Genomic DNA, 5,034 nt, shown 5'->3' on the forward strand with positions numbered 1-5,034 from the left:
GGAATCAAAGAGTTCAAAATGGCACAGTGTTTTTCTTTGGCAATTGTTGGCTTTATGCTTCTAGTAATTGCTAACATGAAGAGAGTAAGTTATTATTTTGTGCCTTTCCTACCATAAGGAAAATGTCAAAACCTCAATGTGTTCAAAAAATCATCAAATACACCCAAAATAACATCAGATAAGGGACTGATATCCACAGCCTACAGAGAACTCATACAACTCAACAAAAAGAATACCAAGAACCCAATCAAAAAAATGAGCAAAAGAGATAGATATTTCTCCAAAGAAAACACAGAGATAGCCAGCAATCACATGAAAAAATATTCATCATCAGGGAAATGCAAATCAAAGCCAAATGAGATACCACTTCACACCTGTAAGAATGGCTCATATAAAATGACCAGAAACAACAAGTGTTGATGAGGATGTAGAGAAAAAGGAACCCTTGTACACAGTTAGAGAAAATACAGACTGGTTCTGTCCCTATGGAAACAGTATAGAGGTTTCTCAAAATATTAAAAGTGGATCTACTGTATGATCCAGCAATTCTACTCCTATCTACCCAAAGAATAGAAAAACATTAAATTTGAAGAAAACATACAGCCCTGTGTTTGTTGCAATACTATTTATAGTTGCCAAGCTATAGAAACAACTTAAGTGCTCAAGTATAGGTGAGTAGATCAGGATGATAGACACTGTGAATATATACTATGAGTATATACTATAGTATATACTATACACAGTGAAATACTACTCAGCTATCAAAAATTATAAACTCTTGCCATTTGCAATGACATTAATGAAACCAGAAGGGATTATGCAAAGTGAAATAAATCAGAATGAGAAAGGTCATTTATATAGAGAAACAAAACAAAGAGTCAGCTAAAGTCAAACTAACAAACTCTAGAAATCTCACTATAGGAATGAGACTACCAGAGGGGAAAGGAAGGGGAAGACAGAAGAAAGTATGGAAGGCACACAATGGACTGTGGGTGTTTTGATGGTGAGTGTGGTAACAACACCTGAAGGGGGAGGTCGTACCTCTAAAACATAAACAATGATGTAACCCAGTGTTACCTCAATTAAAAAATAGATTGTGGTATCTGTATACAATGGAATATTACTCAGCTTTAAAAAAACAATGTACTGAACCTGTCCCAGCTACCACCTAGACTTGGAGGTCATCCAAAAACCCAGAGAAGACATCATCACAGCCCCAGCCATGCAGAAAATCTTTGCCCAGGAAAACCTGGATTCCTGGGGCTACCCTACAGTGGAGAATACTGCCAAGGGCCAATTTTCTGCCTAGCAGAACTTCTACCAGTATCTATGAAGCTGGGGACAAATCTCACCACCTGGGGAAAGGAGTCCTGAAAGCCATGGAACACATCAACAAGACTTGGCCCTGGTCTACTGGAAAAGAGAGTAAGTGTGGATCAAGAAAAAGTTGAGAAACTTATGATTGAGAGTAAGTCTGTGTTTGGGGCAATGCCATCCTGGGTGTTTCCTTGACTGTGTGCAAAGCTGGAGCAGCCAAGAAGATGGTCCCCTCTACAAATACATTGCAGATCTTTCAAGGAACCTGGATCTGGTCCTCTTAGTCCCTGCCTTCAATGTCAATGGGGGCTCCAATGCTGGTAATAAGTTGCTGGTAATGAGTTCATGATTCTGTGGGAACCAGCTCCTTCAAAGAAGTTATGCACATTGGTGCTGATGTCTAGCATCACCTCAAGGAGTGTCATCAAGACCAAGAAGGGGTTAAGCACCGCACTATGAAGCAATCTGCAACCTCTGCAGCATGAGTTCAATCCCCAACCTGCCAGGGAGCAACCCACATGGCACAGCAGACCTCTCCTGTCTCACCCACTGCTCCCCTCAGCAGTGTATTTCAGTCTGCCTGTTCTGTTCCCTACTCTCTCTGGTGAATCCTCTCACCACCCTCATCTCTGGCCTGTACCCCAGCTCTTATATGCATAAATAAATAAATCTTAAAAAAAAAAGTATAGGAAGGACACCACTACTGTTGGTGATGAGGGAGGTTTCCCATCCAATATCCTGATGCCCTGAAACTGCTACAGACTGCCAACCAGGTGGCTGGTTACCCATGCAAGATAGTAATTGGTATGGACTTGGTGGTATCTGGGTTCTTTTGAAATGGGAAGTGTCATCTTGACATTAAGTCACCTGATAACCCCGCATGGCACATCACTGGAGGAAAGCTGGGAGAGCTGTGTAAGAGTTTCATCAAGAATTATCCTGTGGTTTCCATTGACCCCTTTGACCAGAAACACTGGGCCATCTGGACCTCATTTCTATTGAGGGTCAACATCCAGATTTTGGGGATGACCTCACAGTCAGCAACCCCAAGGAGACTGCCTAGACCATTGAGAAGGCTTGCAACTGCCTGCTGCTAAAGAGCAACCACATTGGCTCAGTGACTGAATCCATGCAGACCTGCAAACTGACTCAGTCTAATGACTGGGGATTGATGGTGAGCCACCAATCTAGGGAGAATGAGAACATGTTCATCACTGACCTCGTTGTGGAGCTCTATTTGGGACAGATCAAGACTGGTGCCCACTGCTGCTCAGATTGTTTGGTCAAAAATAGCCAACTTACTAGAATTGAGGAGGCTCTCAGAGATAAGGCTGTCTTTGCTGGATTCAAATTTCATAACCCAGAGGCCAAGTGAGAAGCTGGAGGACTCAGGGCCCCACAGGAAAGATCCAGACCTTTAAGCTCTTTCCTTTTAAACACTGGTACCAACCAAAGAAGATTTTTTAGTGAAATAAAATAAGGAAAATACTTTGGTGACATGCTACAGTATAGATGGACCTTGGGGACATTATGCTAAGTGAAATAAACCCATCACAAGAAGCCAAATACAGTATGGTCCATTTCTATGAGGAACCTAAAATAGTCAAATTCATATTTGGCTTTCATAGTCAAATATGAAAAGTAGAGCTGTGGCTGCCAGGGGCTAGTGAGACGAGCAAATTTGGAGTCATTATTCAAAGAGTACAGAGTGTTAATTTTGAAAGATGAAAAGAGCTCTGGAGATTGGTTTCTCAGTCACATAAATATGCTTAACAGTACTGAATTATACACTTAAAAATGGTTAAGAAGGTAAATTTTAGGCCATGTGAATTTCACAACAATTAAAGTCTTGTCAACTTTCCTGAATAATATCACTGTTTTCTAGGATATGGTCAGAGAAGGTACAGTGAACATGGACTGTGCATAAGAGGCCTATGTGCTATCCCTGATTTGGTGTCAAAGGTCTATGAGTTTCCCAGCGTCACTTACCTTACGTCTACCTCACTTCACTCATATGTTCCTTGGATTTAGTCATACAGGTGCCTACTCTGTAGGTTCTGAGTTCCACACAAAATGCTGGGAGCATGAAGATGAATAAGCTGTGGGCTGGGAGAGAAGGTAGTCCAAAGGAAGTAATGTCTTGGCATGCACAAAGGTCCAGAGGTGTGAACTAACTTGATGTGTTTGGAAATTTCTGAGAATCACTGTTGTTGCAGCATGGACAGCAGATGGGGCAGGTAAGAAAAGAGTAGAGGGAGATAAGACCAAAGGGAAAGGCCAAGACTGCACTGTGGAAGGGTTTCCTGTGTGTTGTATGGACGTCTAGCCCCTCGGGGGCTCATGGACAGATAATCTTGGAGGCAATTTGTTCCACATATGCATTCGTCAGGTATTTTAGGTTCCCATAGAAAACTAAAGGTCAGAAGAATTCTTGCTATAAAAATCTTGATTGACTTTGGTTAACCCAGTATTTCCCAGATTTTTAAGTCTCTGGAACATTTTTGTGTATCCATTAGTGGCATACCTTTATTTAAAAAAAAATTATATTGAAAAAAATTTACGTTATGATTGAGGCCTTTGTATATTGGACCCAAATTGGGTTTCATCTTTTAAAAGAGGAGGGAGTTTTACTGGGAAAAAAACATTTTTACTGAGTTTTACTGGGAAAGTTCATCTTCTGTGAGTATTTTCAAGGCACTAGTTCCGTAACTGTCTTTCTCTGCTAACATTTCCATGCAGAGATGTTGTGTAGGAGCCTGCAATATAAAGATTTACTGGATTAGATGAGCCTACCTCTTCGTACAGAATTAGTTCTCTGAGACAAGAATTTAAGGGCAAGTAATTTATGTGGAAAGTGAGTCCAGGAAACATTCATGCCAGAGTGAGAAAATGATGCTGGGAAGATAAGATAGCCAATAAATAATGTATTATCAAGCAATTTCCCATTGGGGGTGATTGAAACTTTGGGGGTCTCTGGGACATAGTGTAAACTCTCTACAACTTTAGTTATTCTTCTGGAAAAAAACAAGGAATCTGGGACATTTATCCACCAGCTCCTGCCAGAGGATGGATAAGGGCTGCTCCTTTTAAGTCCTTACCACTTCTGGTCTGTTACCCACATGAGCAGAGCAGACTCCAGGGGTTAGAGAAAGCCCACAGCCTGAGGCATGCTGGGCAGGCATGTAAAAGTCAGACTGACTGGTTAGGGCCAAGTAGATGTGGGTGGAGCGCTTAAAGTGTCTGCTACCGTTTCAAAGCAAGGAAAATTGGAGAGAGCTTTGTTACTATTTTAATCTCTCCATTGCTTACTGTGAAGGAAGACTCATTCTGATAGTGCAGCAGTTTCTGTTCACAGCTTCAGGATTCTAGACATTAACCTGTGGTTGCCTTCTTTTTGATAATATCCCAAATACTCTCGCTTGCAGTTATTTTCTGATTTAACAGTCACTTTCACCTTTCCTATTCTAAATCCCAGATTTTGTATTTATTTGTTATTCCAAACATTATTTTCTGAAGAGAGACTCTTGTTACCATCATTGCTTTTATTTGGGCTGGAATCATCTTTCTAAATTGCCCTTAATTTTGTCTGTAGTGTCCAGCTATTGAATAGAAGATTAGATGGGCCACTAGGACTGTGTCCCTAAATCTTCACTTTCCTGCCCCCAAACCAAGCCACTTGGACATCTGCATTATCTGCATTTAATTTATTCACTCAAT

General features: G+C 41.0%; 1 pseudogene across 1 annotated transcript; it reads left to right on the plus strand.

Moving 5' to 3' along the window:
- Nucleotides 1–1,143: 1,143 nt before the first annotated feature.
- On the plus strand, nt 1,144–2,692 carry LOC311173684 (beta-enolase-like; annotated as a pseudogene). The gene is made up of 2 exons: nt 1,144–1,757; nt 2,007–2,692. The product of its transcript is annotated as a beta-enolase-like (transcript).
- Nucleotides 2,693–5,034: the final 2,342 nt, after the last annotated feature.

This window comes from Talpa europaea (assembly GCF_964194135.1).
Source record: "Talpa europaea genome assembly, chromosome: 7".
Classification (NCBI taxonomy): Eukaryota; Metazoa; Chordata; class Mammalia; order Eulipotyphla; family Talpidae; genus Talpa; species Talpa europaea.